The 26,970-nt window shown below is 41.2% G+C and overlaps 1 protein-coding gene across 6 annotated transcripts in view; it reads left to right on the top strand.

Moving 5' to 3' along the window:
• RERE (arginine-glutamic acid dipeptide repeats) overlaps positions 1 to 26,970 on the top strand; it is a 3,515,893-nt gene that overhangs the window by 1,538,351 nt on the left and 1,950,572 nt on the right. The window lies entirely within an intron of this gene.

Raw genomic sequence — 26,970 nt, 5'->3', positions numbered from 1 at the left:
TCGCTATTTTTGGCCTCCTTTTTTATTTGAAAACCCATTTTATAATCTTTTTGTAAATATATATATATATATATGTATGTGTGTGTGTGTGTATATATATATATATATATATATATATATATATATATATATATATATATATATATATATATATATATATATAATCTTGGATATAGACATATATGTATACATACACACAGAGCTCTGTGTGTGTGTTTGTGTGTGTGTATGTGTGTATATATATATATATATATATATATATATATATATATATCTATATATATCTATATATATCTATCATAGCTCTCAATCTTCCATCTCAGAAATGAGGAACACTAGCACTCATAATGTGGAATAAATGGGCAAAATGTGGAACACATACGAATGGCTTACTGACAACTTCAACTAGGAAGGTCATAGGATGGTTAAAATACGTTGGTTTTACTTATAAAGAAGATTTTTTGATGAATTAATATGATTCATTTCTATTTACAATGGATTTCACTTTAAAAAATTCCTAACGCTGAATGTGTGACAGAGTCTTTCATTGTGGAACTTTGAGGAACTTTGAGAAACGTGAACTTTTTAAGACCCCAAATGATGTACATTCCTCGTAATGAGGTGCAGAATATACACACACTCACATCAACGTACAAAATACTTTCACATATGTGTATATAACCCCCTCACATATACTCACATGTATGCACATCTGCACAGACATGGACATTTATAAGTATAAAGATTATATTCACACACACACACACACACACATATATCTATATATATATATATATATATATATATATCTATATATATATATATATATATATATATATATATGTAGAGAGAGAAATAAATATTTACACACACAAGCACACAATATATATATATTTTTCTTCTTCTTTCGGCTGCTCCCCTTAGGGGTCACCACAGCAAATCAACTGTTTCCATTTCTTCCTGTCCTCTGCATCTTGCTCTGTCACACCAACCACCTGCATGTCCTCTCTCACCACATCTATAAACCTTATCTTAGGCCTTCCTCTTTTCCTGTTACCTGGCAGCTTCATCCTTAGCATCTTTTCCCCAATATACTCTTCATCCCTCCTCAGCACATGTCCAAACCAACGTAATATTGTCTCTCTGGCTTTGTCTCCAAACCTTCCAACCTGGGCTAACCCTCTAATTTACTTATTCCTAATCCTGTCCATCCTCGTCACACCCAGTGCAAATCTTAACATCTTCAACTCTGCCACGTCAAGTTCTGACTCCTGCCTTTTTGTCAATGCCACTGTCTCCAACCCATATAACATAGCTGGTCTCACTACCCTCTTGTAGACCTTCCCTTTCACTCTTACTGGTACTAGTCTGTCACAAATCACTCCTGACACTCTTCTCCACCCACTACACCCTGCCTGCACTCTCTTCTTCACCTCTCTTCCACACTCACCATTACTCTGAACTGTTGATCCCAAGTACTTAAACTCATTCACCTTCGCCACCTCTACTCCCTGCATCTTCACCATTCCTCTATCCTCCCTCTCATTCACACACATATATTCTGTCTCAGTCCTGCTGACCTTCATTTCTCTTCTCTCTAGAGCATATCTCCACCTCTCCAGGGTCCCCTCCACCTGTTCCTACACTCACTACAGATCTCAATGTCATCTGCAAACATCATAGTCCACGGGGACTCCTGTCTGATCTCGTCTGTCAACCTGTCCATCACCATGCAAATAAGAAAGGGCTCAGAGCTGATCCTTGATGTAATCCCACCTCCACCTTAAATAGAGTTCCACTTCAAAGCATCTAAAACCCAAAACATCGAATTTCATAACATCTAAAATATGCATCATAACACTGAACACTATAAATCACAAGAAGATAACACCCTCTCCACATATAAAGACTCCAAACTAACAGACACACTTTTTACTATGTTTCTGTAGGGGTGCAAGCCCCCCTGCACCCACCCCCCCCGTAAATTAAATATACCAACTCTGAGATCTCAGTACAGTGGAAAAAAGTTAATTTCCTAACCCCACTGTATCGCAATCACCATAAAAGATGTACACAATGTCTACATCCCTTACCTGTATGGCCTAAAAACACGAGTGGCAAAATAAACACTATATAAATAGTATAAATTACTACACTATATAAATAATAACAATAGAAATAAAAACTACAACATCTCATAGTGATACCACAAGATAAACAGAATAAACTATAACATTTACACATTTGATGATACACTATTACAAATTATACATTTTAGATGTTATGAAATTCGATATTATGAGTTTTAGATGTTATGGTATCGATGTTATGAATTTAGATGTTATAGACTTTAGATATTTTGAACAGTAAACATATACACAAAGTCTGCTCTTCACTTTTTCCCTTAGAACTGTTCAAACTCTCAAAAGTAATCACTCTATTCTCTTTCTAAAGCCCTGCACTTGCTCAGCTCTTATAAGGAAACACTAACTAAAGCACTACACCCTCCTTGACTTCTCATAAGTATTAGACTCCCGATTGGTCCTTCCTGATCAAGTGAAAAATCAGTTCCCTTCCCTAATCTGATCAGTAAAAAAACAGTTCCCTATAGTAATCTGGTATGCCCAAGGTTCAGTTTCAAGGTTACTCTTCAGTCCAGCTGGTGAATCTGGGAATTTTGAGGCAATGTTACAATTGCCTTATGTACACAGACAACCCTCTCCTCCTTCCAACAAACTCTAATACATGTGAGAGATGCAGTTACACAGCCAAACTGGAGGCAGAGCTCTCTCAACCCAAGGCTGGCACAGTCAGTCAGGAGGAAAAGGTAACCACCCACACCACAAATCCAGTCGCACACAGACCTGTTGCATCTGCATATCCAACACATAAACACACAAAAACATACTCGGAAGCTCTAAATAAAAATCTGCGTAAACAGCAAAGACCTCCTAAGCAGATATCCAAGCAACAGCCACCCCTCAACAATACCCACGAATCACATATCTCACAAAATCAGTGTGCCTCACAATCACAGCCCTCAAGGCCAAACAACACACCAAATACACTTGTTATAGGGGACTCTATTGTCCGGCACACTGACGTTCCGCTCACCAGACTGAACAAGGAGAAGGTCACTGTAAGCTGCCTGTTGGGTGCCAGGATCCGTCACATAACGCAAGCACTCAGGTCACTCCAAAGCAAGTATAAGTATGACTCAGTCATTGTCCATGCTGGTGTGAATGACCTGAGACGTACCTCCCTAGACTACATGAAAAGAGACATAGAGGAGCTCTCTGACCATGTAGCCCAGGCTGGTATGATCCTGACCTTGAGTAGCAACTTGCCCTCACCAAGAATGATGCCACAGTATAAAGACAAAATGATCAGTTTCAACAATTGGCTAAAGTATTGGTGTCATTCAAAGGGGGTCCAGTGTCTGTCAGCCTGGGATGACATGCTCGACAAACCACGTTGCTTCGCTAGGGACGGCTTGCACCCGTCACCCTTAGGCTTTCGTATATTGGCCAAGGCTCTTGCCACCCCCATAGTGCCTTTTTTAGGCAAGGCTCAAAGGACAAACCCACCTCTATAGACAACCCAAGGATAAAAAAACTAAAGGTAATGCTACTCAATGCCAGAAGTCTAAACCTCAAGATGCACGCACTCGAGGCTCTCTTCAGTATGGAGAAAATCAATGTCTGTGCAGTAACAGAAACCTGGTTCAAGGCTCCTGAGAACACCCCAGCACTACCAGGTTATAACTCATACCATGCATTTCGGCCCCAAAACTCGGACCGAAGCACAAAAAGAGGGGGGGAGTATCTATATTCATCAAAGATACCTACACCTCCAGGTTAGTGGCACTGCACGAAGCATCAGAAACCATCCATGTGCAACTAACAGCGGGCAAAACTGCCTTTCAATTTGTAGCCTGCTACAGAACACCCTCCCTATTACAGGAACCCCACTTGGCATTCCTGAGAACACTGGAGAATATGAAGGTCTCTCCAAACACTATGTTATTGGGTGACTTCAACTACCCAAACATTGACTGGGAAAATTACTCAAGCCCAAACACCCTCGCCCAACGGTTCCTTGAATTTATAAACTCTTAACTCAATGGAACAACTGATCACCACTCTCACAAGAGGGAACAACATATTGGACCTGGTCATCACTAACATGGGGACTCTATGTTCCACACCAGAGGTAAACCCCTCATTGGTAAGATCAGACCATAAACAAATTTCCCTGGACATCCATATCCCATCCCCACCCCCAGCCAAGGAAATCACTGTAAAGAATTACTCAAAAGCCAACTTTGCACTTCTCAAGACTGAGGTGGAATCCTCCAAAAAGCCCCTGGGCCAGCGGATAATACAGCCCAATCCGCAGAATCCTTTACAAATGCATTCTATGAGCACCTGCAGGAATGCATGGATCGTGCTATCCCAAATAAAACCAAGACTCACTCCTCCAAAAACAGGAGACCGGTCTGGTGGACCCCAGCCATAAATAAGCTATACAACAGAAGGAGGAAGCTACTACATGACAGAGCAAAATCCCAAAAAGGGAAGGCATCTCTGATCAGTATTAGCAAGAAACTTCGATCCCTCATAAAATCATCAAAGGCCAGTTTCGAAAGAAAAATTGCCCTAGACACTAAAGATAATCACAAGGCCTTCTTTAGTTATGTCAGGAACATGGGCGGAAACTCCCAGATATGCTCTGAGTTGTTGCATAACGGTACAAAATATACCGAACCTACAGACATAGCCAACATCCTGGCAGACAGATTCAGCGCAAACTCCAACCCCCCCTTCCCCCCCAAAGGAGCAAATGTCTATCCCAACTGAATGTAACGTCCCTGACATCACAGATGCACAGATGAAAGCTGCCCTCTCCAAAGCAAAAAACACCGCATCTATAGGACCGGACGGTGTCCCAGGCTGTGTCTTACACGAGCTCCAAGAAGAACTGAACCCTCACATTAAGTCACTGTTCAAACTTAGCCTTACTACAGGATATGTACCCAAAGAATGGCGTACAGCTACAGTGGTCCCACTCCACAAAGGTGGTGCCACAACAGACCCCGGAAACTATCGCCCCATAAGCCTGACTAGTCTGGTCTGTAAAGCTATGGAGCGTATTATCATGGAGCTCATAAACAAAGACATTGGGAGCCTCCAGACACTGGACCCTACCCAATTCGGCTTTGTTAAGGGCAGATCTTGCCTCTTAAACCTAGTTGATTTCTTTGAAACAGTTACCAAAGCCATAGATAAGGGCAAGGTAGTCCACACAGCCTACCTGGACCTCACAAAAGCCTTTGACACAATACCCCACTCGGGCATCATAAATAACCTTACCAGCTTATATATCAACCCCTATATCACAAGATGGGTTGCAAACTGGTTCAGAGATAGAACCCACATGGTCAGAATCGCAGGTGCCATGTCCGAATCCAAACCAGTTACAAGTGGCGTCCCACAGGGCTCAGTTCTGGGACCTCTCTTGTTTGATATATACTTCTGAGGTTCAGGCTAACACGGGGGGATTATGGCTGACAAAGTTCGCAGATGACTGCAAACGGGGGGCCATAATCGAATCTCCAGCTGACACAAGCATCCTCCAAAAGGGTCTCATAGAGATGGATGCTTGGTGCCAGAGCCACGGCTTCAAGCTAAATGCTAAAAAGTGCATAGTCATCCCCTTTGGGAAAAACAAGGTGCCCACAAATTACCACATAGGTGATAATCAATTAAGTACGGAAAAAATAATTAGAGATTTGGGGACCAACGTAGATAGTAATCTCTCCTTTGATAATCACGTTGCCAAAGTGGTTAGAAAGACCTTCTATATAGCCCACCTTATCACGAAAGGGTTCGCATCTAGATCAAGATAGGTCATTGTGCCCCTCTACTCGTCACTCAGGCCCATAATTGAATACAATGCCCCTTTTGGGATTACCTTACCCAACACCTGCAGCAACTGGAGAGACCCCAAAAGTACCTCGCCAAGAGGATCATGGGCTACAAACAGATGTCCTATGCAGCTCAACTAAAGAAACTCCAGCTCTACTCAGTTGCTTACCGCCTACTCAGAGGCGAGCTATGCCTGACGTACAAAGCCATGTCAAACCCAGAATTAATGGACATGCTCCACCTCAAAAAATCCAAGTCCCTTAGAGCTACACGCTCCAGAGACCTAATCCTCAGCACAAAAATAAATAGGACATGCTGGAGGGACAGATTCATTTCCCAGAGGCTCCCCTCACTCTGGAATAGAATCCCAATTCATGTTAGACATAGCGCCTCGTTGTCCCTCTTCAAGCGAAATTTGGACGCGTGGATGGGAAATCGCAAATTCACCCCTGGGATCTCTCCTGTGTCCCTGCTAGACAGAGGCACAGTAAACTAATCTTAAAAGGGTACCTTCTGTGACCTACTTTACAGAGGCGCAGTAGGCTAATCTAATAGGGAGGCGGAAGCCAAATACACTCTGGCTAGGCTTATAAATGCCCTAGGGCAGATAGCCTAGTATCTGCCTATGAACCTATATATATATATATATATATATATATATATATATATATATATATATATATATGCAAACATACACATATACATATATTTATAAACTAATACATATATATAAACTCACGTTTATATGTGTGTGTGTGTGTGTGTATGTGTGTGTATATATATATATATATATATATATATATATATATATATATATATATATATATATATACACACACACACACACACGTATATATATATATATATATATATATATATATATATATATATATATATGTATATATACACAAACACACACACACACATAGTTAAAAAGTTAACTTTCTGTGGATTCCTGTAGTATTGCTAAAATGTTCAAACATAATTGTTTCTTAATTTCATCTAATCCCCAGATACACAATCTTTTGGGAGATGAACCAGTAATTGTTTATCGTAGGAACACTAGTTTTAAAGACTTGATGGAGAGAGGTACCCAGTATAGTTTAAAGGGGTGTTGCAGGATGGATATTAGTGATATGTTTAAATGTGGCCACTGTAGGATGTGTCGACACATTTTGGTGGGAGAAAGTTTTGACTTAAATGGTCTCACCATCAGAGTGAAAGGAAAGTATAATTCAGATACCAACTGGGTAATCTTTGTGGCCTGGTGTCAGGTGTGCCCTGCCTTTTACATCGGGAAAGCTATTAGGAAGGCGAAGGACAGAATATACGAGCATGAGGGACATTAGTAAAAGTAAGGAAACTAATGCTCTTTTTAGACGCATTAAAATTTGTCCCTCCCATTTTTTTAAGTATTTTATAGTTGAGCAGTTGAAAAGGGATATAAGTGGCAGGATTATTGAAGACCATTTATTGGTCAGATAACTTTTATGGCAGCTTAACTTGAATGCCTTAGCATTTCCTGGTTTAAATGAAACCTTTTCCATAGCTTCCGTCCTCAATCTCAAGAGCTTGGAGTATTGGTAGAGATCAAGGGTCGTACATACATGTGGCGACCCCTAACCAGGAAAAGTCGAAAAGACAAACAACAACATATACTATTTACTGTTTTTTCAGTTTATTGTCTTTTGTCAGTGTTTTTAATGTTGAAATTTTACCTATATACATACTTCTACACACTCTGATATTAATTTTATTTTTGTACTGGTGTCTTTAATCTTTTGAATGTTATGGTCATGTGATTTAGTTGGGTATTTAATTGGGGTGTTGTCCTTTTGCAGTAGTTCTGATGAAGTCCCATAGTGGATGAAAGTGCTCAACTTGTCTGCTGCTGGTGTGTTTCTACAATAAAGTGCAGTGGGAGTTCACAGTACTGTTTGCCTTCCTGGTTACTAGTGTCTGGTGTTTTGGAAACTTTTTGCTCATTCAAGGATATGCCACACAGTCCCTTCTTGGAAGCGAGACTTCCGAGATATCCTTCAGCATCCTCCATCTGATCTACTAAGAGCCTGTCTGAGACTGACATATTGAGACTGGTGGACCAGCTTCTTACGGCTAGGGGTTTACCCTCAGATCCTAGCCATGTTGTCTTTGGAACATGCCTAGCTATAATGCCACCCATATCCTCCTCCAACTCCAATCGAGACCTTGGAGCCCTCTGTTCTGACTCCTCCAGCATCGACTGCTTCGGTACCAGTAGCTTCCTCATCTCTGATTCAGAGAGTTGTCTTGAGTTCCTCTGAGCCCTTGGCGTTGGAGGTTTCCCAAGGTCGTAATTCTCTGGTCGGGTCCAAGGAGCTTGGCTCGATTTCCTTTCATTCAGATCTATCCATGTCACTCAGCACCTCGGCCTTTGTAAGATCAACCCAAGCTTCAGTTCCAGGGGCTGCCTACTCAGTGCGGAATGTGACCCCGGTTCCGAAGGCATCTATTTCGGTCCCAGGCTCCCATCCCTCTAAGGGGGGGCAACCTTTAGGATAATGGAGAAAGCATTGTCCATTGGGGACTCCCAGTCTTTGCTATCCCTGCCAGGACAGATTTCTACCTCCTGTAGACCTGAGCTACCATCAGTCTCATCCCCGGGACAGAGAGCACAGAAGTCCCAGGTGACTCACACTTTAGTGGTGGTCTCTTCAGATACTTCCTCAGATCATCCCCCTGAGGAAGTCCCTGTGAAGAAGAGCAAGAGGAAGCACCTGAACTCCCTGGAAGAGTCCTTCACAGAAGATACTGATTGTGATGAAGGGGAAGGTTCCCCCAGGTCACCCCTTATGATGATTCCTTCGGGGACATCCTGGAAATCCTGAAACAGAGGGGTGTCTCGTCCTCCATTCAGCCTTCCTCAGAGGAATCAGTATACCTGGAGGCTTTTCATTCCCAACCCTCCACTTCGTGGATCTCTCTGCCTGCTGACGATCACATTAAACTGATCACTCAGTGGGCGTGGAAGATGCGAACTCCATAGAGCCAATCCCCGAGAGACCAGACCAGATATTATCCGCACCTAAAGATGAACCACATTGATCTAAAGGGATTCACTTCGACACCATGGTGATAGCGGATGCTACCAAAAAAGAACTCACTGAAGAGAGCCTGACTATCCATCCTACTAACAAGGAATCTAGGATGTTGGATAGATTTGGGAAGAGTGTTTATGCTTCAACGACCTTCGCTCTAAGGTTCTTGAATTATATGGCACACTTTACCAGATTACAGAGAGATTTGATTAAAGAACTTTCAAATACTGTCTCAGGAGCAGTGGCTGAAGAGGTCCGTGACAAAGTTTCCTCGCAGCTTGCAACCCTAAATGCTATCTCCAATTCGTCCATGAGGCTCATTGCTCATGCAGCTGAAGGAATGACCAAGGTAGTGGGTTTAGGCATAGCCATCAGAAGGCACTCTTGGATGCATTTGTGTGACTTTGCGGAGCCATTCAAAGCATCATTTGTCAATGCCCCTTTTGACGGATCCACCCTTTTTGGCTCAAAGGTTAAGGACACTCTAGCCAGATGTGAGAAAGATGGTAAGACCCTATCTACTGTAGGCATATTTCTCCACTCCTCAGAGGCCTTATTTTTAGGAACCAAAGAAGTGGGAGACTATGGTTTAAAAAATCCAAAGGGCCTTTCTAAGACTCATGAGGTAAAGACTTTCCCCGGGGCTGAGGGGGAAGCAATGAAAGATGCCACCCTAGGGGCAGAAATGGACTGCAGAATCAGGGGTCCAGAGAATCCTTCTCTGGAACTTTGTATCAGCATCCCTGAATGGATACTTGATTGCCCTCCTCTGGAGCCTGCCAGGGAGCGATTATCCCTACACCTAACTGCCTGGCAATTAATAACTTTGGACAAATGGGTGCAGGGAATAATATCCACCCAATCAAAGGGAAGCAGCAGTCTTAGAAATTCAAAAACTACTTGAAAAAAGAGTCATCCAAAAAGTCCCACCAGACCAAACAGTGTCCGGAGTTTACTCAAGATTGTTTTTAGTGCCCAAAAAACAGGGGACTGGAGACCTATTTTTGAATCTTAGCCACTTCAACAAGGCAGTACAGCAAACCAAATTCTGGATGGTTTTGGTACAATCCATACTTCCTTTTTTGGAAAAAGGCAACTGGTTGTGCTCTACAGACCTTCAATATGCTTATTACCACATAAAAATGGAAAAAAGCTCAAGGAGGTTTCTACGCTTCTGAATAGGAGCCAGTCATTTCCAGTTCAGAGCACTGTCCTTTGGTCTCACCACAACCCCCAGGGTGTTCACCAAATGTATGGCAGTGTTTGCAGCTCGCCTCAGACTGCAAGGTTTTCAAGTCCTTCCTTATCTCGATGACTGGCTCCTCACTGCTACCACCAGGCATCTTTTTTAGAACAGACAAGAGATTACACCATTGATATTTGTATGTCTCTAGGCATAACAATAAATTTTGAAGAGTCCAACTTTCAGCCTTCTCAGAAACTGGATTTAATTGGTGCTCATTTCGATACTGTCTCAGGGATTGCTTCTCTCCCTCCAGGAAGACTACAAAGCATCAGAGTCCAAGTCTGACAAATTCTCCAGAACAACAGGGTTACAGCGAAACTTGTCCTACAAGCCTTAGGCTCTATGGCTGCTTCAGTCACTCTGGTCCCTCTAGCAAGGTTTCATATGTGAATACTGCAGTGGTTACTAGTAACCCAATGGTCTCTGATGCATCAACCAGTGTCTCCCCTTATCTTTAGGCTCTATGGCTGCTTCAGTCACTCTGGTCCCTCTAGCAAGGTTTCATATGTGAATACTGCAGTGGTTACTAGTAACCCAATGATCTCTGATGCATCAACCAGTGTCTCACCTTATCTTTATTTCCAACCATTTCAAACAGGATCTCAAACGGTGACTTCATCCCGACGAGATTCTCTTGGGCCGTCCATTCATCCTTCCTCAGCTCCAAGCCATAGTGGCCACGGATGCTTCCCAGATAGAGTGGGGGGCATTATCTGGGAAAGACCGTCCAAGGCACATGGTCCCAACTGGAGGCCAATTTGCACATCAATGTTCTGGAAATGAGGACAGTGCTGTTAGTGTTGCAAATATTCCAAGATGCTCTTCCTCTCGGAACAGTAGCAATTCAGACCAACAACATGTCGGTAGTCTGGTATATAAACAAACAAGGGGAACCAAATGTTACTCACTATGTTGGGAAGCACTCAGTTTGGCAATGGGTGATTTCTTCCAACCGCTTTCTGGTAGCAATGCACATTCTCGGAAGTTCCAACGTGATATCGCACAAATTGAGCAGGACTATCCTAATGCCTCATGAGTGGGTCTCTCAATCCTGTAGTGACGAACAAGATTTTTCGCCATTGGGGCCAGCCTTGCTGCGACCTTTTTGCCTCTCCCCTGAACTACAAATACAGAAGTTACTTTGCCCTAATCCCTCCAGGGGAGTCACCCAGAGACACTGTCCTCCACGATTGGCCCCCAGGTCTGCTGTATGCCTTTCTCCCAACTCCCCTCATATCACTGTTCCTAAAGAAAGCCAAAAGAATGGAAAATGTAGTAATCCTCATTGCCCCCTTCTGGCCTCTATAAGTTTGGTTTCCTTTCCTTTTGCCTCATCTAATACTGAAACCATGGATTTTGGACACATTTCCAGATCTGCTAGCTCATCCAGAGGGTATGGTTCATCCGAATTTCCAACATCTCATGCTCACTGAGTGGCTTCTCCAATTCCCATGATTAACCAGGCATCCTTTTCTTTCTTCCCCTATCCAACGTATTATTATTGTTCATCACAAGCATTCTACCAGAAAACTGTATCAAGGCAAATGGGAATTTTTTTCTAAATGGGCCTTGAATAAAGGACTGGACCAGCCCAATTCATGAAGTTCTGGATTTTCTAAACAGACTCTTCCAATCTGGTTCTCTGCAATTTCAAATTTCCATTCAGGCTTGAATGACTCTTCTCTAATGTCTCACAAGCTTTGTAAAGCTTTTTTAAAGGTGCTCCTGATACTAAAACCCCCATTGAAAGAACAAGCTCCCCCTTGGGATCTGACTATTGTCCTTCAAGTTCTTACAAAGACCACTTTTGAACCATCAGCATCTTGTGACTTGAAATATTTATCCTGGAAGATGTAAGTTTTGGTAGCTATTACTTCTGCAAGAAGGGTTTCTGAATTACATGCCCTATCATGCAAATCACCCTACCTAATTTTTCATAAAGAGAGAATCGCACTCCGAACAAATCCATAATTTTTACCAAAAGTGGTCTCCAAAACCAATATTAATCAGTCACTACAATTACCATCCTTTTTCCCAAATTTTTCTAACAAAGGGGAATATGCCATTCATTTACTAGATGTGCACAGACAGCTACATTTTTATCTTCACAGAACTAACGATTTTAGAAAATAGGATCAATTATTTGTAGCATTCGTTTCCCTCCACATGGGCAATCCAGTTGCTAAGGTTACTTTAGCTTAATAGCTCACGAGACTGCATGACATTTAGCTATCATTCTAAAGGACTTCAACTTCCCAAGTCAGTTCAAGCCCATTCAACAAGAGCTGTGGCAACATCAGCAGTTTTTCATGCCAGGGCTTCTCTAGACGACATCTGTGCAGCAGCCACTTGGTCCTGTCATCATACCTTTATCACTCACTACAAATTAGATCAAGTCTCAAGGGGTTGAGCATCCTTTGGCTCTATGGTGCTTAGGAATATTCTTCCATGATGAGACCTCCCAAGTCTAAAGTAGCTGGGGATTCTGTCCAACTGTCAAGGATTAGGTGAAGATTAACAACATCAGATAAAGAAGTTGTCTTACCATAATGTTCCATCTGTGTTGTTGATCTTCACCAATCCTTGACATCACCACCCACCTTCCCCCATCCTAAGACTCTTAGTAGATCAGATTAGCCCTAAGCTAGTTTTCTCATTAAGGGTTCATATATGGCCTTGTTCTCTATACTGTCTATAGTTAACCATATTATTTTTTCTATATACTATTATTTGGCAAACTCGATCTGAGGTAATCTCTGTGAGGAGCATTATGGGTAATGTCTGGCTTGAAAGTTTGGAGAGTGCAAGCTGGATGATATGGCCGAGCCAGTTCCGAGGTTTGGAACCAAACCCACTGTAAAGGATTAGTGAAGATCAACAACACAGGTGGAACGTTATGGTAAGACATAACTTCTTTTTTTTACTGTTTTCTGCAGTAGGAAGCCTTGGAATTCTTGTTTTTGCTTGATGCCACTCGGCATCTGAGAATGTGCCTGTGTGTCAAAGTGTATATTCACGAGATGGGGCAGACTGGATAGGTTTGCAATTGCATATCCACTGGGAGATGTAACCCTACAGGGGTATGAAAGTCAAGGGTAGGCATCACAGGAAACATGAGAAGGACATACTAAGAGGGTTACAGTATATTCGGGTATACTAGAATATGATGTTGTAGTTACAAATATGGAGGCCAATTACAGGTATTCCCACAGCAGTTGCATACAGCACATCTGCGCAGTACGTATAGTTAGTGGTTTGGCTTCTCACACCAGTGTAGGTATTCAGCTGCATATGTGGGCAACAGTCGCAGGTAAATAATATGATGCAGATTTATATATATATATATATATATATATATATATATATATATATATATATATAAATGAGTCTACTTCATTTCACTAAAAACACGCTTCACTGAAACTCATTTCATTGAAAGTTAATTTCACTGAAAATCAGTTGCCTGAGCACAATTCACAAAAAGCTCGCTTCAGTGAAAACACATTTGACTGAAACTCATTTTGTTGAAAGGTATATGTGCTGTTCCCCACTGTAGTGTGATCCTAGAGTTAGTATATATAGTAAGGGGGGTGTGGGGGGCAGCCCTCCACATAGCTTGGTTATATATTATCTTCTGTAAAGCGTTATTCATTCAACTTGTAATTATCCATGTCTATGGTTTCCAACATTTAAAATAGGTGGGGGGCTATGTTCCCCCACACCCCCACACACACCCTTACTATATATATACACTATAAGTATATAACAGTGTGTACTTTTCATGCACAGTACATATAGTTAGTGGGTCGGCTTCTCACATCAATGTAGGTATTCAGCTGTATATGTGGGCAACAGTCTCAGGTAAATAGGTAAATAATACGATGCAGGTTAATATATATAATATATATGGGTCTACTTCATTTCACTAAAAAGACACACCACTGAAACTCATTTCGTTGAAACCTCATTTCACTGAAAATCAGTTGCCTGAGCACAATTCACTGAAAGCTCACTTCACTGAAAATTAATTTGACTGAAACTCCTTTTGTTGAAAGGTATATGCGCTGTTCCCCACTGTAGTGTGATCCTGGAGTTAGTATATATAGTAAGGGGGGTGTGGGGGGGCAGCCCCCCACATAGCTTGGTTATATATTATCTTCTGTAAAGAGTTATTCATTCAACTTGTAATTATCCATGTCTATGGTTTCCAACGTTTAGAATAGGTGGGGGGGTATGTCCCCCACACACCCCCTTACTATATATACACTAAGTATATAACAGTGTGTACTATTCATGGCTGTCTTATTTAAACTCTGCTTCTCTGTTGTACAGGGTGTTTATGGCCACTATTATAATGATATAGAAGAAAATCCATCTAGAAGAAACCAAAATATAGGTTTGCTTTGTTGCTTGTGCTAATGAGTTTTTGAAATGTTACTTCATTGATAGTATTTATTGAAGACAATAAGTGATCTGTGAGATTTGCATTTCAAATTTTTCCACTGCTGCATATACAAAAAAGAACATTTCAGAATCAATGCATCGCAAAACTTTTGTATAACACATTTCACCAAAAAAGTGAACTAAATATATAATTCGTCATGTCTTCCTCAGCATGTGCACACCATGCAAGAGAGGAAATCAGTAATTTATCACAGTGCAAGTAACAATAACTTAAAAATAAAAAATGAACTCTTACCAGTAATATCCACCAGATACCTGTTGTGTATACCTGTTCAAAGAATGTGATATGGCAGCCACCTTCTTTGACAAAACCAATGTCCTTCCAAAGCAACCTTCTTAAAAACCTACCAGTACCCATGCAACAAAATATGGCCATTATCTGTAACATATTCCTCATCATAGCCTGAACTCAGAAGTCCTCATTTCATGACACCCTCAAAGCCTAATCTGGAAGGTCAGCAACTGCTACAAAATTTATGGATACAAATATTAAAAAATAGAAGTCATATCAAAAAGATTGCACTAAACTCTCCTCCAGCTTTCCACTCTGACTTGAGCTTTTAAATTAATAAAAAAATGCTAAACTATATCTCACCTGTAATTACTTCTCACGTATTCTTAATCACGGACATTAAAATGAAACATTCCCAGCGAATTTCTCAGAAGTTCAGAAACCCTTTGTCTACAAATGTATCTTCATCATGGTAAATGGGGGCATTATCACCTCATTTCACACCTACTATACAGTTCTGTGTCACTGAAATTTTTGATTTTAATGGTTGATTCAAGACAAACAGGTCTGACATGGGTCCAAGAGTGATGAAACTATGGTTATAACAGATCATTTGCAATGTAATTTATTCCTCAAATATACTGTAACATTTTATTCATTTGCTGCTTAAAGATTTTCTTAATCTTAAACTAATTCTAATATCAAGTCAGACAGAAGGCAATCACAACATGTATAAGAATTGTGAATTATGTGGGAATATTGGGGAATATTGACATGAACATGGGCAATATATATATATATATATATATATATATATATATATATATATATATATATATATTTTTTTTTTTTGTGTGTGTGTGTGAGACACCCTCGAAGCCTAATCTGGAAGGTCAGCAACTGCTACAAAATTTATGGATACATATATTAAAAAATAGAAGTCATATCAAAAAGACACACACACACGCACACACACAGTGCCTGGTAATTTCAACAGGTAATACAAAGATTTACATGTCGTTAGTAACAAGGTTAATGCATGTATGACCACCATCTGAGTACAGATGGCAAACAATGGAAACAGCTTTAATGAGATGATATGAACCAAACTGTCTTGACTAATGCAGTTGTTACTTAGCAGCTTGGGGGAAAACCATGGATATTGATTTAGGTGGTCATGAAAGAGTCGCATGCATTGGAAGGGTCTACTCTATGCAGTGGTTTACCTACAAAAGTTCAACAGTATCTTCAGTAAATGGTGCACTGAAAAACTGTTTACAAAATGATGAGTCAAAAAAATGTATGAAACAGAGAAAAGAATTTCAGGGGAGGCAAGCCTCCTACACCCCCTTGAAATTATATATACCAAGTTAGTGATTGCATAAACAGTAGAGACAGCAATGACTCAGGTATGCCCTAAAAATGCATACCTTGAGGTAGCTGAGCATTTAAATATAGTACTGTATAATATATATCTATATCTATATCTATATCTATATATATATATATATATATATATATATATATATATATATATATATATAGATATATATAGATAGATATTTCTGTGCATAAGGGTGGTAACTCCAACTAATTAGCAAACTATAGACCTATAGCCACATTATCTCCACTGGTAAAGATCATGGAGAAATGCATTCATAATCATAAGCAGCTGTTAAACCACCTAATAGAAAACAATTTACTAGCCAACTGTCAACATGGTTTTAGACCATTTCATAGCACCACCTCTGCTCTTTTATCTTTCACAGACTGTATTAATAAGAATCTCAAAAACGACACTTTATCCTCAGCCCTCTTCATTGATGTTTTGAAAGCCTTCGATTTGGTTAACCACCACTTACTCATTAATATTCTCACGATATGGTTAACCACCACTTACTCGTTAATATTCTCACGATATGGTTAACCACCACTTACTCATTAATATTCTCACGATATGGTTAACCACTGCTTACTCATTAATACTCTCATGATATGGTTAACCACCACTTACTCATTAATATTCTCAAAAACCTGTCTCTAGACACACTGGTTATTCAATGGTTCCAATCATACTTAGACAACAGGTAGCAGGCTGTCCTATGGAAGAACAACTTATCCTCCCACCTCCCCATTGCCCTTGGCATCCCTCAAGGCTCTATATTAGGCCCCCTCCTATTCTCTATTTTTATAAATGACCTATATTCTGTTATACCTCAAGCTACTTGCATCCAGTACGCAGACGATTCGACGTTCGTATGCTCTGCCACCTCACCTTCTGTCCTACAGTCCATAACCCAAAATGTGTTTAACACAGTCGAGAAATGGCTTCTACATCGATGCCTCATTCTGAATCCCCAAAAAACAAAACTGTTACTATTTACTCCCACCCGTAGGGCCTCCCCACTTAATTTTACTATCACATCTAGCAATGGCACTGTTATATTTCCTGATTGTACTACTAAACTTCTTGGAGTTCTAATTGACAACAACCTTACCTTTGATTCCCAAATTAATAGCACTATAAAAACAGTCAACAAAAATTAGGTTTCCTATACAGGATTAAATTCTTCTTGACTCCACTAGCCAGGACCACCATTGCCCATACCCACTTAATCTGTAACCTTCTCTATGCCTCGCCTATATATACAAAACTATGTAAAAACAGTATCAACAAGATAACAATCTCCTACAATAATGTTGCCAGATTTGCAACTGGATCTGCCTTCAGAGCCCATCATTGTGATAATCTTAAACAGCTAGGATGGCTAGAACTGCCAAATACAATACTATTCAACCAGTTAACAGTTACCCACAAGATCCTGTACCAACCTACTAACACACTTATATTTACTAACCTAATCACCCCCTATAACAACCTCAAGACCCTACGCTCATCAAATAAACTACTTGTACAAATGGGTAAAGCTAACAACTTGGCTGGTGACTCCTTGTTCGCCAATACAGTGGGGAAAACCTGGAACTCCCTCCCAAAAGACCTAACCACCATTACCTCTACAACATTATTTAAAAGCAAACTGAAGCCATACCTTAAAATCACAGTGGCTATGCCCTTGTTCTAACCCTGATTAACTACCTCTATTTTCTCAAAGTATTTATCTCCATACCTGTATAAACTAGTTACTTTTCTGTTAACTACAAAGAAAGTATTCTCTTAAATTAAATTTTTGTTAGGGAATTTTTTGAATGGCTAACCATAGCTGAAATGTACCATGATTCTGTTTACAGAACTGCTACAAAATGTAATGAATGGGATGAGTATCTGTAAATTTAGCTGTATTTGTAAATGTCTCATAGTATATATGATATTTTTGTTTGTTGGAGCTTTTCTCCCCGGGCCTCCACTGAAAATGGACATGTATCTAGTTGGACTAGCCCGGTCAACAAATGTAAAATAAATAAAATAATAAAATATTGACATCTAAAGAGTGGAAGTGTTTCATTCCCAGAATGTAACCTAGTAAAAAAATCAGCGTGTCAATGGCATGTCCAGTGCATAGCAGCTAGTTGTTAGTTGATATTATCCATCTCCGCCTACATCCACCATACTGTAAACTTAACTTTAACCTATCTTAAGTATTTTGTGTAGGGTAGTTTCTACTTTACTCTTCTACATCATAGTAGGTTTTGCTATTTTATGCTGGCTGCACCATTATGGCTTGGATATCCTGTGTTTGAGAAGCAATCTAGGATAGGAAGTCATTCACTGAAATAGGGGAGATGGAGTTCTAAACACTGGACAGCTGACCGAGGAGAGTTGTAAACAGCCTCTTCCACTGAAATGCTAACACCCAGTGGAGTTTACAATGTTACACCAAGTCAGGCTACAGGAGAGGAATAACATGCAACAAACAGTGCTTTTGAGTACTAGAACTGTGGATGATGCATCTTTTGAAATGCACATATCTCTTTTGTCAGGGATGTGAAAAATCCCACTTTTCCAGGACACTGTTAAGTAATGGGAGTTAGGATTAGGGAAATAATCGTGTACCCCTGACATGGGTTGATGCACCAGCTATACCACCTCTAACTTAACATTTATTGACACTGAGATTATTGTACATCACAAAAGAATGACAAAGGCTGATTAGTGAAGAGGATAAACCCAGAATTTTGGAAATCATCACTGATCAGCAGTTCTGGTATTGCTTTGTTCAGTATGAGAAGTATAGATTAGACTTAGCACAGTCATCTTCCAGAGATGTACATAATGTCAAGCTGTGCAACTTAGCCATACTAGGCAGTGGATTATTCCATGAGCAATACATTGTAATGAAAACTGATTGATGGCATGTCCATATTACAGAAGAATGAATATATAAATCAAATTTAGAAATTCTGCCCACATGAAAGAAAATCAGTTAGCAGCAACACTAAATTCCAAATGAATAGCACTGCAGTAGCTGCCATGCCTTGGTATTTATTTAGTTATATTATAGGTTCATAGGTTCATAGGTTCATACTAGGCTATCTGCCCGAGGGCATTTACAAGCCTAGCCCATAGTTTTGTGGCTTACGCCACCCCTTTAGTATGGGGAACTATACCCATTATTTTGCTGTGCCTCTGTTGAGCAGTGACACTGAGGTAATCCCTGGGGTATATCTGCGATCTCCCATCCATTGGTCAAGATTTCTCTTGAACAAGGCCAGCGAGGTGCTCTGCCTCACATATACCGGGATTTTATTCCACAGCATAGGGAGTCTTTGGGTGATGAATCTATCCCTCCAGCACGTCCTATTAATAGCCGTGTCGAGGTTTAAGTCTCCGCCCTTGTGGCTCTGACGGATCTAGATTTTTTGAGGTGAAGCATATTCATCAAATCTGGGTTTGACATGGCCTTGTATGTTAGGCAAAGGTCACCTCTGAGCAAGCGGTAACGACTGAATAGAGCTGGAGTTCTTTCAGTCGGGCAGCATAGGACAGATGTTTGAGACCCTTTATCCTTTTGGTGAGGAACTTTTGTGGCCTCTCCAGCTGCTGCAAGTGTCGGGTCAGATACATTCCGAATGGGGCATTGTACTCCATCATTGGTCTGATGAGTGATGAGTATAGGGAGACTATGACCTCCCTTGATCTAGATGAGAATCCCTTCATGATAAGGTGGGCAATGTAGAAGGTCTTCCTAACTACTTTAGCTACATGGGTGTCGAATGACAGACTACTATCAACCTGGGTCCCCAGGTCCCTGATAACTTCTTCTGTACTCAGTGGATTGCCACCTATTTGGTAGCTAGGGGTAACCTTGTTTTCCCGAAGGGTATGACTATGCATTTTTTGGCATTTAACTTTAGGCCATGGCTCTGGCACCAGTTATCCGTTTCTGTGAGACCCTTCTGAAGGATATCTGTGTCAGATGTGTTTTCTACTATGGCGCCCAGTTTGCAGTCATCTGCAAACTTTGTCAGCCATAACCCTCCTGTGTTTGCTTGTACTTCGGAAAAGTAGATGCCAAACAAGAGTGGGCCCAGGACTGAGCCCTGTGGTACACCACTTGTGACAGGCTTTGAGTCTGACATGGCGCCAGCAACTCTGACCCTGTGGGTTCTGTCACTCAGCCAGTTTGCAACCCATCTTGTGATGTATGGGTTAACATTTAAGCTGATGAGTTTTTCAATGATACCCGAGTGGGGTATTGTATCAAAGGCCTTCGCCAGATCGAGGTAGGCTGTATGGACTGCCTTTCCCTCATCAATGGCTTTGGTGACTGTTTCGAAAAAGTCAACCAAGTTTAGAAGGCATGATCTGCCTTTGACAAAGCCAAACTGGGATGGATCCAAAGTCTGCAAATTCCCTATGTCTTTATTTATGAGGTCCATTATGATCCTCTCCATGGCTTTGCAGATAAGGCTTGTCAAGCTAATGGGCCGGTAATTTCCAGGGTCGGTGGAGTGTGAAGTGGGACCACAGTTGCAGTGCGCCACTCCCTGGGTACGTATCCAGAGGTAAGACTATGATTAAACAGCTGTCCTAGCTGTGGGTTTAATTCCTCGTTGAGTTCGTGGAGCACACAGCCGGGGACACCATCAGGTCCCATGGATGCTGTGTTTTTGCTTTGAGAGAGCAGTTCTCACTTGGGCGTTGGAGATGTTTGGGGGCTGCAATCGCTGGTATAGATATCTCTCCTTTGGGGAGGGGAGAAGTTTGCACTGAACCTGTCAGCCAGTATGTTGGCAATGTCTGTAGGATCAGTAATCTTCACATCATTTTGAACTAGTTCTGAGCATATCTGGGAGTTTCCTCCCAGGTTTCTAACATAGCTAAAGAAGGCCTTATGATTGTCTTTTGAGTCTTTAGCTATTTTTCTCTCAAAATTTGCTTTGGATGATTTTATGAGAGCTCTTAGTTTTTACTTATAGTGATCAAGGGTGTCTTACCTTTTAAGGATTTTGCTCTATCTTGTAGTAGCTTCCTCCTTTTGTTGTAGAGTTTGTTTATGGCTGGGGTCCACCAGAGTGGACGCTTGCCTTTGGTACAAAGAGTCTTTGTTTTGCTTGGGATTGCCTTATCCATGCAGTCCTGCAGGTGCTGGTAGAAGGCATTTGTAAGTGATTCAGCGGCTTGAGTACTGTTTTCCGTCGGCTCGGGGGCCTTAAAGGAGACCACACTAGTCTTTAGAAGTGTGAAGTCGGCTTTCGAGAAGTTCTTTACTGTGGTCTTTTTTATTTCAGGTGGGGGTGGGATGAGGACCTCCAGCGAGATTAGTTTGTGATCTGATCTCACCAGTGAGGGGTATACTTCCGGTGTTGAACCTTGCACCTTGTGTTTATTTATTTATTTTCTTTCATTTTCTCTTTATTTTCTCTTTGTTGACTTGGTTGTTCCCTCTAGACAATATCCTCTATTAGGGGAACCCAAGGTGGTATTCATATAGACTAGGGAAATTTGGACAGGACTGTAGGGCACACCCCCAAATGGCATGATCTTTTATACCCACTTGGGCTACCACCATCTCAGGCAGACGAGACATTTAACAAAGTAGTGTCTAACACTTATGGATTTGTCTTTCTTCCTGATATTCTGGGTTGGGAGGGTGGCCTAATGTTTAAGGTGTTTGCCTTACAAACACAAGGTGCAAGGTTTGAGTCTCACAAGGGATAATTGGCTAAGCTTAAAATGGCTTGCAAGGGCAGTTAGCTTAGTACTAATCTATTGAACCTATATGCAGCGCTCTCAAAATTGTTATATGCAAGTAAGGGAAATATGGATCTATAGTCTCAACTATTATATCCTCAAAGTTTACAAATTCCTTGTTAAGTCCCTCCATTTGTTCCTAGTCTCTTAATTCTGTTTTAGAAGTTCTTTCAACCTTTTTTAAAACTACACAATATTTTATTTGTATTTCTCCATGTACTCATCCACACAGTGGCATAAATACCATTGAATATGTGTGATTTAACCTGGACATGCAGAACTCCCCTCTACACTGCTTTGGGTAATGTTCATGTTTCTGTTCATTCTCTTACAGTCCTATTCACTTAGCTAAACACCTCATGGTCTAAGATCTCAATCATTTCCTACTCCCTCTCTACTCTGGAGCTCGGACTCTCCAAGTCTGTTCCTGGGAGATTCAGATCCCCAATGAGTATTGCCTTCTTACTTCAACCCCACCTCTTTATTCTGCCCTCCATCTTAAATAATTCACTCTTGTTCTGTTTGGGGGGGGGTGATGAAATGCATTAGTTCAATGACTTTCCCTGATATTTGCTCAACCTCAGCAGCCAAAGCACTAAAACTAGGTTTTGACCACGGCTTCACCCACACCACATTCCTGGTTTGCTGTTCTTTCTCCTCCTCTCTGACCTCACAGCTGAGGCCACCTATTCATATTTTGCCTTCTTGCATTGTTCTTCAGCCCCATTTCCTTTTCACTTGTATGCAAAGCAAGTCCCTTTGCAAACACTACTGTTCTCCAATGGCTAAAATGGGATACAATTTTTGGTTATTTCAGAGCCATCAGTTAATGTAAAGTATACAAATTATAGAGTTTCGGTTATTTAGATTCTTGCCCTTTCAGAGCAAACATGGCACCCATGTAACTAGTAAACAGAGACACCTTGCAAATGCTTAACCATTCATGTCTAAACTTACATTTATCATTTAAAATAACCCTAGGGTATCAAAACTTATCAGACAAATTTGTCAAGCATGGCTAAGCTTAACAATGACCAATGGAGTTGTTAGCTTAGTAATCACTTATGAATTTATGAACATTATAAATAACATGGTATCTTCAGGTTCAGGTAAATAATAGTGAATATTTATAAACTATGTAATATATTGGTTTTGTACTATGCTTTGTAATAATTAACTACACTTTATTTGACATTACATGAATTCTTTTAGTTTCACTGATTTTAATGCCTTGTGAAGGGGCGGTGGTATATTTTGGAAAAATTCACTCTCAGCAAATGCTTTTAGTCCAAGTGCTCTTTGCCAAAAGCACTAGCAAACTGTACTTATAGTCTGTGGTTGTTGTATTTTAAACCTTTCAATTTTTCTAAATTAACGTGTATTTTAAGAAGGTCATTAATACTTTTGATTTTGCTGTGTCTTTTTATGTCTTCTTCATGGTTAACTTAAAAGGATGTAGCCTTGGGGTCAACCACATGTCATAATGTATTGATCTCCCCAACCAGCTAAGAGCTGCATCATTTAAGCACAGACATCTTCAGCTTGATGACTTGATGTAAAAATTATGTCATAATGACAAAGATCATTCACAGCAAGTCATCTTGATATACCTTCAAATGGCCCTTGTGGAATGCCAAAACAAGCAATTGTCACATTTTGCATCTCTCATCATAGTCAGTTACATCTGAGGTAAATGTTTCCTTCGGGGAGGGGCATTCACAGATTTATCTCCTTGAAGGTACTGCTCAAATTAGTGAACACTACTCATAGATTCATAGGTAAGCACTAGGCTATCGGCCTTAGAGCCTATATAAGCCTAGCCAAAAAAGGTTTCCTGGCTTTCTCCACCCAAGAAAATTATTTTCCTGTGCCCTGGTTGAGAAGGGCTACAGAAGTGATCCACCTGGTGAATTTCCTGTTTCCCATCCAATTGCCAAGATTTTTCTTAGAGGGCTAATGAGGAACTTTGCTTGACATGAATGAGTAGTCTGTTCCAGAGCATGGGAAGTCTCTGGGACAGGAATCTATCCCTCCAGCATGTTCTGTTTATTGTGGTGACAAGGTTTAGGTCCCTGGAGCATGTGGCTTGGAGAGATTGGTATTTCTTTGTGTAGCATGTCCATCAGTTCTGGGTTAGAGATGGCTTTGTACATTAGGCAGAGGTCGCCTCTGAGTAGGCAATTTACGATGGAGTAGAGCTGGAGTTTTTTGAGAGAGTCTGCGTATGGCATCTGTTTGAGGCCTTTAATTTGCTTAGTGAGGTATTTCTGTGGCCTTTCTAGTTGTTGTAGATGTCTTGCAAGGCACATGCCAAATGGGGCATTGTACTCTATCATGGGTCTGATGAGGGATGAGTAGAGAGGAACGATAACCTCTCTTTTTCTGGAGGAGAACCCCTTTGTGATGGGGTGCGCCACTTAGAAGGATTTCCTGATCACTCTGGCGATGTGGTTATCATAGGAGAGACTACTGTCCACCTGTGTCCCAAGGTCTCTTGTCACACTTTTGGTGTTTAGTAGGCTACCGCCTATGTGGTAGTGCATGGGTACAGTGTTTTTCCCAAAGGGATAACAATGCACTTCTTGGCATTGAGCTTGAGGCCATGAATTTGACACCAAGCATCAGTCTCAGTGAAGCCCCTTTGTAGAATGTCCACATCATTAGGCAATTATATTATGGCACCTAGTTTGCAGTTGCCTGCGAACTTCATTAGCCAGAGACCAGCTGTAATGGCCTGGACTTCTGAGAAGTAGATACCGAACAAGAGGACCCAGGACCGAACCCTGTGGTACTCCACTTGTCACTGGTCTGAAGTCGGATTTGGAGTTGGCTACTTTCACTGTGTGGGTTCTGTCAGTGAGACAGTTGGCCACCCATATTGTGACATAGGGATTTATGCATAGTTCAGTGAGTTTATCTATAATACCAGAGTGAGGGATGGTGTCAAAAGCCTTGGAGAGGTCAAGATAGGCTGTGTGCACCACGTTATCCTCATCTACGGCTCTGGTGACTGCTTCAAAGAAATCAGTCAGGTTTAGGAGGCATGATCTTCCTTTTACAAACCCAAACTGAATGGGGTCCAGAGTTTGGAGGTTGCCTATGTCTTTGTTTATAAGCTCCAGGATGTTGTGTTCCATGGCCTTGCAGACCAGGCTTGTCAGGTTAATGGGGCGGTAGTTTCTGGTATGGATTTGGGCCCTTTGGAGGGTGAGGGGGGGTAAAGCTTGAACTGAACCTATCTGCCAGGATGTTGGCATTATCAGTTGGTTCTGTAAATCTAGTGCCATTGTGCTGTAACTCAGAGCAGATCTGAGAGTTGTCATTGAGATTCTTGACATAGCTGTAGAATACTTTGTGGTTGTTTTTAGAATTTGTGGTGATTTTATTTTCGTAATTAGCTTTGGAGGATTTTATGAGGGATCTCAGCTTCTTACTGAGGCTAACAAGGGAGTTCTTGCAGTCATGGGATTTTACTCTTTTTTTTTTTAGCAAAATGTTCTTCATTTTGTTGTAGAGTTTTGTGTATGGCAGAGGACCACCAGTTTGGCTTCCTTTTTTTGGAGGATAGCATCTTGGTTCCGTTGGGGATGCACGGTCCATGCACTCATGTATGTGCTTATACAGTGCATTTGTATAGGATTCAGAAGTCATGTCTCTATTTTCCGTCTGTATGGATGTCGTGAAGTTAGCTATTTCTGTCTTAAGCATGAAGTTGGCTTTGGAGAAGTTTTTTTACAGTGGTTTCCTTAATGGGGGGGTGGGGGCGGGATATGGATGTCTAGGGTGATTAGCTTGTGGTTGGATCTGACCAGCAAGGACTTGACCTCTAGCGTGGAACATCTGTTACCCATATTGGTAATGACCAGTTCCAGGATATTGCTGCCCCTGGTGGGGGTATGGACAAGCTGATCCAGGGTGATGGAATTTATGAATTCCAGAAAACTTTGAGCAAATTAGTAGTTTTCCCAGTTGATGGTGGGGTAGTTGAAATCTCCCATTATTAGGGTGTTGGGCTGTACCTTAATATTATCCAGTATATCGAGAAACGTGGAGTGGGCGTCCTGGGGCATGGTGGGGGATCTGTAACAAGCTACAACCTGGATTTCAGTCTTGCTCAGTGTTAATTGTATTGGATAATTTCAGATGCATTGTGTTGAGCAACTAGCCTGGAGGTGTGGATATCCTTTATGAGTATGGGCACGCCTCCTCCTTTAGTGTTTCGGCCCAGGTTAGGTGGACGAAAGGTGTGGTAACAATTGTAGCCTGGTAATGCTGGGGTGCTCTCTGGAGCCTTGAACCAGGTCTCTGTCACTGCACAGATGTCGATGTTCTCCAGCTTAAGGAGTGCCTCGAGTGAGTGCATTTTGAGGTTTAGACTACTAGCATTTAGTAGCATTACCCTTAGATTTAGCTTGTTTGTACTTACTATGGTGGTGCATTTGACATTTGAGCCTTGCCTAAAAAAAGCACTATAGGGGCAGCAAAAGCCTTAGCCAGTACCCAGAATCCCAGAGGTGACAGGTGCAGGCCATCAATGGCAAAGCATCGTGGTCTGTCGATCATGTCATCCCTGGCAGATGGACACTGGATCCCCTTAGAATGACACCCGAAGCTTAGCCAATTGTTGAAGTCAATCATTTTGTCCTTGTACTGCCGTATCATTCTGGGCGATGGCGGGATGCTACTCAGGGCTAGGGTGATACCTGCGTAGGCTACATGGTTCGAGAGCTCCTCCATGTCTCTTTTCATGTAGTCCAGGGAGATATGTCTCAGGTCATTCACTCCAACATGGCATCCTGTTAACAGGCAATTGTTTTATTTTTTGAAACCAAAAGTAGATCATTTTCATCCACAAACTTACAAACAAAAAT

Source organism: Protopterus annectens, chromosome 2.part1 (genome assembly GCF_019279795.1).
Source record: "Protopterus annectens isolate FY-2018-M chromosome 2.part1, PAN1.0, whole genome shotgun sequence".
Classification (NCBI taxonomy): Eukaryota; Metazoa; Chordata; order Ceratodontiformes; family Protopteridae; genus Protopterus; species Protopterus annectens.
Note: the sequence above shows the minus strand (reverse complement) of the source record. Positions and strands in the feature narration are given on the sequence as shown.